The sequence below is a fragment of the Mytilus edulis genome, chromosome 5 (assembly GCF_963676685.1).
Source record: "Mytilus edulis chromosome 5, xbMytEdul2.2, whole genome shotgun sequence".
Taxonomy (NCBI): domain Eukaryota; kingdom Metazoa; phylum Mollusca; class Bivalvia; order Mytilida; family Mytilidae; genus Mytilus; species Mytilus edulis.
The window spans coordinates 25,143,102-25,154,476 of record NC_092348.1 but is presented as its reverse complement, the minus strand read 5'-3'; positions in this window follow the sequence as shown (position 1 = coordinate 25,154,476).

The window sequence follows — 11,375 nt, the reverse complement described above, 5'->3', positions numbered from 1 at the left end:
CTATCATGAACTTTGCCCATAACAGAGAACTATATTTGGTAAAAATTTACATAAATTTACCAAATTAATGAAAATTGTTAAAAATTGACTATAAAGGGCAATAACTCCTTAAGGGGTCAATTGACCATTTAGGTCATGTTGACTTATTTGTAGATCTTACTTTGCTGAACATTATTGCTGTTTACAGTTTATCTCTAACTATAATAATATTCAAGATAATAACCAAAAACAGCAAAATTTCTTCAAAATTACCAATTCAGGGGCAGCAACCCAACAACCGATTGACCGATTCATCTGAAAATTTCAGGGCAGATAGTTCTTGACCTGATAAACATTTTTATCCCCTGTCAGATTTCCTCAAAATGCTTTGGTTTTTGAGTTATAAGCCAAAAACTGCATTTTACCCCTATGTTCTATTTTTAGCGGTGGCGGCCATCTTGGTTGGTTGACCAGGTCACGCCACACATTTTTTAAACTAGATACCCCAAAGATGATTGTGGCCAAGTTTGGATTAATTTGGACAAGTAGTTTCAGAGGAGAAGATTTTTGTAAAAGATTACTTTAATTTATGAAAAATGGTTAAAAATTGACTATAAAGGGCAATAACTCCTAAACGGGTCAAATGACCATTTTGGTCATGTTGACTTATTTGTAGATCTTACTTTGCTGAACATTATTGCTGTTTACAGTTTATCTCTATCTATAATAATATTCAAGATAATAACCAAAAACAGCAAAATTTCCTCAAAATTACCAATTCAGGGGCAGCAACCCAACAACCGATTGACCGATTCATCTGAAAATTTTAGGGCAGATAGATCTTGACCTGATAAACATTTTTATCCCATGTCAGATTTCCTCAAAATGCTTTGGTTTTTGAGTTATAAGCCAAAAACTGCATTTTACCCCTTTGTTCTATTTTTAGCCGTGGCGGCCATCTTGGTTGGTTGACCAGGTCACGCCACACATTTTTTAAACTAGATACCCCAAAGATGATTGTGGCCAAGTTTGGATTAATTTGGCCAAGTAGTTTCAGAGGAGAAGATTTTTGTAAAAGATTACTTTAATTAACGAAAAATGGTTAAAAATTGACTATAAAGGGCAATAACTCCTAAACGGGTCAACTGACCATTTTGGTCATGTTGACTTATTTGTAGATCTTACTTTGCTGAACATTATTGCTGTTTACAGTTTATCTCTAACTATAATAATATTCAAGATAATAACCAAAAACAGCAAAATTTCCTCAAAATTACCAATTCAGGGGCAGCAACCCAACAACCGATTGACCGATTCATCTGAAAATTTTAGGGCAGATAGATCTTGACCTGATAAACATTTTTATCCCATGTCAGATTTCCTCAAAAGGCTTTGGTTTTTGAGTTATAAGCCAAAAACTGCATTTTACCCCTTTGTTCTATTTTTAGCCGTGGCGGCCATCTTGGTTGGTTGACCAGGTCACGCCACACATTTTTTAAACTAGATACCCCAAAGATGATTGTGGCCAAGTTTGGATTAATTTGGCCAAGTAGTTTCAGAGGAGAAGATTTTTGTAAAAGATTACTTTAATTAACGAAAAATGGTTAAAAATTGACTATAAAGGGCAATAACTCCTAAACGGGTCAACTGACCATTTTGGTCATGTTGACTTATTTGTAGATCTTACTTTGCTGAACATTATTGCTGTTTACAGTTTATCTCTAACTATAATAATATTCAAGATAATAACCAAAAACAGCAAAATTTCTTCAAAATTACCAATTCAGGGGCAGCAACCCAACAACCGATTGACCGATTCATCTGAAAATTTCAGGGCAGATAGATCTTGACCTGATAAACATTTTTACCCCATGTCAGATTTGCTCTAAATGCTTTGGTTTTTGAGTTATAAGCCAAAAACTGCATTTTACCCCTATGTTCTATTTTTAGCCGTGGCGGCCATCTTGGTTGGTTGACCGGGTCACGCCACACATTTTTTTAACTAGATACCCCAATGATGATTGTGGCCAAGTTTGGTTTGATTTGGCCCAGTAGTTTCAGAGGAGAAGATTTTTGTAAAAGTTAACGACGACGGACGACGACGACGACGGACGACGGACGCCAAGTGATGAGAAAAGCTCACTTGGCCCTTCGGGCCAGGTGAGCTAAAAAGCAACAAAAAAAAACAACAGAAGGCGATCACGCCACCACGAGTATACATGTGGAGAAGGTCCAATGAATACTTATGCAATATAATCAGCTTAACTTAAACTATTGTTTACAAATTGAAACCAATCTCAAGTTGAAATACATAAGATTATGAAATACTTAAAGGATTTAAAGGGGAAATAAAGGTTCTTCCTTGAAAATTTAAATTGTTTTTCCGTAAATTTTAATATTAATCTAGTTACTAAACAAGTGCTATTGTCAACATTATTGTAAATACTTATTATCTCCAAACAACATGCAGACGGAAAATAGCATTTTTCGTTGAATTAAGCTTTCTTTGCGACTTATTTCATCTTGTTAACCACTCTCTGTTTAAAAATAACAAGCTTTTTAAATGGCTAATTAAAAAAGTAAGTTTATAAATTATGAAACTTAGAAAGCAGAACAAATGAAAGGTCCATGTTTTTTTATATAGAAATGGAAAAAGCGATTCTTTCAAGATTTTTCACACATTTAGGATCTGGACCTTTTCTCTTTCAAAAACTATGAAAAATAACAAGGATTTTATAAATAAGATTTTCAAAAATGCCCTTTAAACTATATGTAATCAAATTATGAAAAGAAAAGTGGGGTTATCGTGGAATATTTTTAATGGCACTACATGGATAAAACTTAGAGGATTCCGAATACAATGACAAAAAGTCAGAAACAGGAGAAGGTCAAATTGACATCCTCCTTAATGGATCATCATAGTTTGATTCATATTGTTTATGCTACCTTTTTGATCAATTCTTAATTACAGTGCAAATAACTTTTTTTATTTATCTTTTCAAAACTATGAACTTTTCCCTCGGTTGAACTGATAATTTTTGACAAACTGTGAATCGTAAAAACAAAAAATACAAAGTACAAAATGTATACAAACCTATCACACATCAATTTAAAACTCCATGTAAAACCTAGAAATAAACTCATCATAAATACCAGGATTAAATTTTGTATTTACGCCAGACGCGCGTTTCGTCTACAAAAGTTAAAAATGGCAAATAAAGTACGAAGTTGAAGAGCATTAGGGACCAAAATTCCTAAAAGTTTTGCTAAATACAGCGAAGGTAATCTATTCCTGAGGTAAAAAAAAGTCTTAGTATTTCAAAATTTCAAAAGTTTTGTTAACAGTTGATTTATAAGTATGACGATATCAATGATAATTCATGTCAGCACAGCAATGATGACTACTGGGCTGGCGATACCCAGAGGTTGGAAATTAAATCATAGATACCAGGATGAAATTTTGTATTTACGCCAGACACGCGTTTCGTCTACAAAGGCTCATCAGTGACGTTCGAATCCAAAAATGTTAAAAAGGCCAATAAATTACGAATTTGAAGAGTATTGAGGGTCAAAATTCCCACAAAACAAATCTTTCTTCGCTTCTCACATGCCAGGTGCAAAATCTGCACACAAGACAAGATTAAAGAAAGTCGAACTTTAAACTTTTTATAACTTGAAATTTTGATTTTAACCCGATATTTTGACTTTCTTAAACACGGTCTTTCTTAACGGGAAATTTCGAAAATCGATATATTTCGAGTTTAAAAAAAAGTAAAATTTCAAGATTTTCAAAAGTAACAAATTTGAATTGTTTATTCTTAAATTTGAAATTAGTCAGAAAAAGCGTGGATTTTACACAAGTCCATCTTACAAAGAAGTTAACGTTCACAGATAATTAGATTTCTAACGATTCTCAAAGACTTTCTATAAAAATACAGAGATGTAATTTTATTGCCAATGAGACAAATTTCCACCACAGTTTTATTCATTACTTAATATTTCGTTGCGAATCTTTTTTTGTGTCGGGAACAATTCGGGAATTGAGTGATATTTTCATTCAGTTGTGACATTGATATACGTTTTTTTTGTATTAATCATACAAATTTAATTAAATATTTTTTTTATATATTGTTTCGGTTTCTAAAAAAAACATTGTTAAAGGAACTAATTAAGGGTACCTTAATTGACGGCATAAGTTAACAAGAGAAAAGAAATGCATATCAAAACATCCAATTAATTGACCGGTGGTCAACTTTGGCATGCCTCGACTTGTCAGCAAGATATTAAAAGGCTGTGTATATAAACTTTAACAAATGTTGGTAGTTCAACAATTCCAGAAAAGACACACAAGTTGACAGAATGAAGACAATCGGTAGTGAAATTGATTTGGTTGAGAGAGATCCAAATGGAATTAATGCACATTTAGGGGTAGGTACATTTTTTTCTATCTCATTAATTAAAACAATTATTCAATTATTTTCAAATCAAAATAACTGACTGAAAGTGTCGGGTAGAAAAAATAATTTCAATTTATCGCAAAACGATACTAAGTTTTCAAAACTTGTTTTTCCGAACTTTTCGTTATATTTTAAAAGTTTTGAAATGATTAAGCATTCATGTACTTCAAATGCAAACGCGTACGCATCTTATAAATGAAAAAAAATAACCAGGTCAAACACACAAAAAGACAAGCAAATTATATTAACTATTTTGCCCGAATTGTCGAATTAAGAACTAAAAGATTTAAGAATGTTCTACAATTATCATATACAGAATCTTTATTGAGGGCTATATACTTACGACAGCAATTCGACAGTTCTTCTTAAATGGCCCAAGCGTAAAAAATATTCAAGGGAAATTTGCTCGACAACGATCAGTGTTGATTATCTTTATTTAGCTATCATCCAAGATTTACTAAATGTTTATTGTAAGTTTGGAATATTTTTGATTTTTTTTTTAGTAAATATGAATAGTCAACCGTAGATGAAATAATGAATCCATGACTTTAGAACGGTATAATGGTAAAATAAAATCATTCTATTCGTAATATAAACTGACTGCTAAAATACCCCATTCTAATATAAACAAACTGCTAATATACTCCTTTCTTAACTGAGTATATTTCTTCCTTTTAGACTCTACATTTCATAGATTCATAAAATTCAAGGTAAATTTACTAAATTGGCCCTTGCGTATAATAAATTCAGCATTGTTTTGTTATCAATTAAAGCGTTACCTTTTCTCTGTTGAATTGTTTCATATTTTTCATTGATGAAGGCCCGCACGGTTGCCAATAATTGATTACATCCACTTCTTTAGCGGATAGATTGGCAATCATACCACATCTCCTTATATTTATATAGTCGGAAACTTAGAATTACTACTTTAATACTCTGTTCTTAATATATTTCTTCTTTTTTAGACTCTACATTTCAACGATGTTTTCGGAGAACCCGATGGAGTACACAGTATTGACTGTGTATGGAAACTATCTGCTAAATGTTTCGATTGTTGGAAGCTTCTTTGCTACAACATACTGACAGTATTCTATGGTGTCTGCATAGCGGCTGAGTGGGGCTGTGAATTTGCTATCATTGCTTTCTATCACATCTGGATCATTTCACCCTGCATGAAGATATTTGAAATTAATTGTGGAATTTGTCAAAGGATTTATTCTACTTGTGTGAATTGCTGCATAGTACCGTGTTGCGAGGCCTTCGGAAGTATATTCCATGCCTTCAAGAAGTAAACCAAACGGATAAAACTATGCGCTTTGTCTTCATTTGATATGTGAGCAGTTCCATGCAGATTTTCCATAACTTGGAGAAAAGCGTTATTTATAAATAACAACTTATTCAATTGTACTTTTGTACTCGATATTTCATTATTAGAAGTTCTGTGTAGACATTCATATGTGTAGAAACCTCACAGAAGAAGGACATTTATAATTTAAAACTACATGTTCATGGCTATGTATTTTAAACCATATTCTTGTTATTAATTGTTTTGTTGATTTATATATATATTATAATAAATATTAAACATACTGTAATCATTTTGATTTCTTGATTAAGTTAGTTGCATTTATTTTCCTTATTCCTTTTTCCTTTTGTATTTTCTAGTGATAGGGATTAGTGTCAATGTGACAACTATCCACCTAAGTAATTCTAATGAAGTGGATATGCGGAATTATAAGCAACCGTACGGACTTCAACTAGGAAAAACCCCATACCGTTCTGTCGAACAGATGCAACAAATCAATTGAGAAAACTAACGGCCTAATTTCTAACAAAATAAACTTAAAAAACAAATATGACAAAACAAACCAAAATACATCTAAAGAACAAAATATACAACCATCCTAACAAAGGACCAGATGTTTACATTTAATTTTATGTCTAACCCAGCACAATACCTGTTTTGATTCTTATCTGTAAAGTCAACATGACCGTCATCAAAGATACAGTTTAACATAGAACGCTACGTGAAAGACATAGAAACAGATAAAAAAAATCTGGTGGAGGCGTGCACAACCAATGCATATAAACTCGGTGATGATAACACTGTTAAACATATGCGCACACTAACACATATTCAACAATTACTATTCACACTTATGTGTGTCCACACTTGTATTAATGGCAAAAATTATAATCTTCGAAAATCGCCTATTAATTAACAGAATCTCACGGGTCGGATCCTAGAATGTATATAAGAAAAAAGAAATTAAAGAAATTATTTTGTTTAAGAAATTAAGAAAATAAGAAGATATATGGCATGATTGTCAATGAGACAACTATCCATCAAAGTTCAAATGAAGTTGATGTAGGCAATTATAGGCAACCGTGCCACATTCAACAAAATTAAAACCCATTCCGTATTTTGGGCTAAATAAGGCCACGAAATGAAAAACATGAAACAATTCAATTGAGAAAACTATTTATTCCAAAAAAAAATTGACTAATTTATAAAAAACTGATATGACAGACCTGAACCAATGACAACCAATGAAATAAAGACTCTTGATTTGGGACAATCACATAATACCCCAGTCCCACTAGGCCACGATCGCACTACGATCTGTGAAAAAAATGCAAATTTTGATGATCGTAAGGTCGTATCACGGTCGTGTGAGGTCTTCAAGATCGTGAAGAGCGTGGCCAACTTTGAACATGTTCAAAACAATCGTGGTGCGGTCGTGGCTAAATCAGGTCGTAGTAGAAGCGTAATGAGAGCGCACTAAGATCGTAGTAAGATCGCAAAGGTCGCTGTAAAATCGTAGTGAGAGCGTAGCGAAAGCGTGATCCTATTCGGAGAGACTGCGCTACGATCGCACAGCGACGTTATCACGACCTCACTACGACAATCACGTTCTCACTGCGACCAAACTACGCTTTCACTACGACTATACCACGCTGTTCACGACCATAGTACATAGCCCTTGCCGTCCTCATCACGCTCTTCTTACGACCTGACTACGTTCACACTACGACCATCATTCTCATTGTCATTTTCACATAAAATATATAAAAAGCTCCCTAGATTTTGTTTGTTTGAATGTAATTATTCATTTGCTCTAACGGCTCAACCATGCTTCTCGTTTTTATATAGATTAGACCGTTGGTTTTCCTGTTTAAATGGTTTAACACTAGTAATATGTTGGGTCCTTTGTAACGTGCTGATTGATGTGAGCCAAGGCTCCGTGTAGAAGGCCGTACCTTGGCCTATAATGGTTTACTTTTATAAATTGTTACTTTGATGGAGAGTTGTCTCATTGGCATTCCTTTTGGTGGCATGACTGTATTGTTTCCGAGAAATCTACGATTTAATCAGAAATAGAAGGAATTGAACTGTATTGATATGGAACACGATGTTGGCGTTAAATTGCTGAGAACGTAGTAAGATCGCGCTATGAACGTAGTATAATCGTGGTAAGAACGTGTTATAATCGCAGTAAGATCGTGTTGCAATCGGAAAACTCGTGGCATGGTCGTAGTGAGAACGTGAAGAGCGTAGAAAGATCTTGATAAGCGTAGTGAGGTCGCAGATTAAGCGTGGTGGGAACGTGGTATAATCGTAGCGGGATCTTTGTAGAAGCGTAGAGAGGACGTAGTAGCATCGTGAAAGAATTAACGAAATTTTTCATTTCCATGCCGCTCATACCGCGACCTCACCACGATCTAAATTTATTTTAGATCGCGGTGAGCGTGGTGCGATCGTGGTCTAGTGGGACTGGGGCTTAAAGCAGGTGGCGGAGTTAAACATCTTTGAAGGCACCAACAAAGTGAAGGATTATGATATTTGGGTGAATATGTGACAATGAACAATTGAAGAAATTCGAGACACAACTTTGAAATACCTCTTCAGCTGATACTAAAAACACAAAAAGTTTTTGGGTATACATACAAATTGTCATTCACAAAGTCTCAATATCCCAAGAAAATGATATAACACAAGATCGCCTTTATGTATATATCAAAGACTTATAAAACAATTACAATGAAGCCAGTTCGGATGATTTTTCAGGACTTTTTTTCTCAAAATGATATTGATTTTTTTCTTTATTCTAATTTATCAGAGGATGTACCTATTAAACCAATTAAAATTTAGAAAAATCAAAATAACCAGTCATAGAAAACAACATTGATAATGAATCAATAGAAAAAAACTTCATGCTCATTTTATCATTTTATCATACTATCATAAATTGTTTAATCAAAATATTGATATCACAGAAAGTCCAGAGTCTTGGACATTAGAAATATTAAAGCTTTTTACAATATTAAAGGTGATCTGAAGGACCCCGACATCAATCGAACATTCTTTATTGAAATATAAAAATAAGGAGATGCTGTATGATAGCCAATGGGACTGCTTTCCACGCGATAACAAATAACGTAGGTGTAAACAACTATAGGTCGCCGTACGGCCTTCAACAATAGGCAAAACCCATTCCGCATTTAAAAAAAAATCTGAAATGAAAAATATAAAACAAATTAAACGAGAAAACAAACGGATGTACAAAACAATTAACGAAAAGAAAAATACAATACACAGCAACAAACGGCCACAGCTTAATAACAGGCTCTGGACAGGCACATTCATGATATGGCGGGGTTAAATCATGTTTTGCTAGTGCCAAACCTACCAAACATGGGATAGTGGTGTAACAGTACAACATATTATCCGGTACGCAAATAGGTTTCCGCACAGGAAAACGTTTCATTTCGTTTGGTTTAATTATACATATTTTAGCGATAAAAAAATATCTCGTATATTTGGAAGTTCGCTTGTCATGTTTTGGAATTTTTGTCAGATTTTTGGAATCCACTGGTTTTATCCATTAGAATGCCTTAAAATATTTGCCCATTGACCCCCATTTTTCTTTTTATAAATCTTTTACATGTATAATTATCAGCAATCTGTAAAAGTCTTATAAAATCTTTGTTATTTTTTGATATTTTTTGGGAACTTAAACTTGTCAATGCTAAACTATGAAAAATTAAGAGAGAACAGTTTCCATCCAAAAATTCAATGACTCATAATTCTAAAACAAGCACATTGACCTATATATTGTTTATGTTGAAACTGAATAGCGAACTTCCTTAAGATTATTTTTTTCATCATCATAACTATATTAAATTTTGTGTAAAAGATGGGACAGATTGTTTCACATATTATAACGCAGATTGTTTCACATATTATAACACAGATTGTATCACCTATACTATTTCAGATTGTTTCTCATATAATAACTCAGATTGTTTCACAAATTATAACTCAGATTGTTTTACATATGATAACTCAGATTGTTTTACATATGATAACTCAGATTCAATTGTTTCACATATATAATAACTTTCACAAATAATAACTCAGATTGTTTCATATGTAAAAATGGTGTAAGACAAGGAGAGAATTTACCTCAGTTTCTTTTCGCTATTTATTTAAAATACCCGGTTTTGTGAAATCGGACTTGGCACCCTTAGGTCTTTAAGTTAAGAAAATCGAAGTTAATGTATTTTTATAACTATATGCAGACGATACTATTGTCTTTGCACAATCACCACAAGAACTAAAGAGTTTCAGAACTATTGTAAAAGAGAGACAAAAGATATCCCTAAATTAGGGGCACTGAAACTCATTTGTCGAACTGACAACACCAATGTCTTGTAGAAAAAGACAAACAGACAAACAATAGTACACGAAACACTTAAAGAAAGCTAAAGACTGAGCAACACGAATTAAGGATGTTTGCTCCTCTACTTTTTGAATATTTGCCAGATTTTCGGAATCCTCTGGTTTTATCCATGTATTAACATTAAAAAAAAATGCCCACTAACCCCCACTTTTCTTTTCATATTTTTATTACATATTGTTTAAAAAGCCATATTTCAAAATCTTGTGAAATCCTTGTTATTTTTCATAGTTTTTTAAACAAAAAATGTGTCAATGTTAAGTGAAAGAAAATCTATAGAGAATTATTTCCCGCCAAATTTTCAATGGCTTATATCTCGAAAACAAGCACACAGACCTTCCATTTTTTTCTGCTGTTTTAGTTTCTTTATTTATATACTCTTAATGTATAACAGTCTTTTGAAGCGCTTGTTATTTTTAAACAGAGTAGCGAACATCAGTAACCGGTTATAACTCTTCGTTGGATCACATTCGGGGTAAAGGACAGAGGATTGTAGTTACTACATTTGGATGTTGCTAAACACTTATCCGACCTCCATGATAAATATGTTGTTGTCCCTGCAGACAAAGCCCCAAATAACATCGTTTAAGTCTGTATAAGTCACTACATTAATTGCTTGATAAACGAATTAGGTATAGACAATTCACTTGGAAACTCAACATATACCCTCACGACACTTACCAAAGAGGAAATCCTGGATAATCATAGGTCTACTCTTTGTTCTTTTGGTATTTCAACCAAAGATGAAGAACTGGATCTTCCATCACTGTATTGGATACCTAAACTACATAAGTGTCCTTACAAACAACGGTATATTGCTGGGTCTTCCAAGTGCTCCACGAAACCTCTTTCTAAATTATTAACATCTATTTTATCAGCAATCAAAGACGGGCTTCAAAGTTATTGTGAAACTGTCTATTCTAGAGGTGTCATGAATCAGATGTGGATACTTAAAAATTCCAAAGATCTTTTAGAGTACATACAATCTAACTCTCTTTCATCTTGTAACATTATTAAAACATTTGACTTTTCTACTCTTTACACAAGTATTCCACATTCCAAACTAAAAGACAAATTGAAAGTGTTGGTATTACTTTGCTTCATAAAAAAGAATGGCCAACGTAGATACAAGTATTGTCTTAGGGAGGGATAAATCCTACTTTGTAAAGAATCACTCTGATTCAAACAACAAATTCTC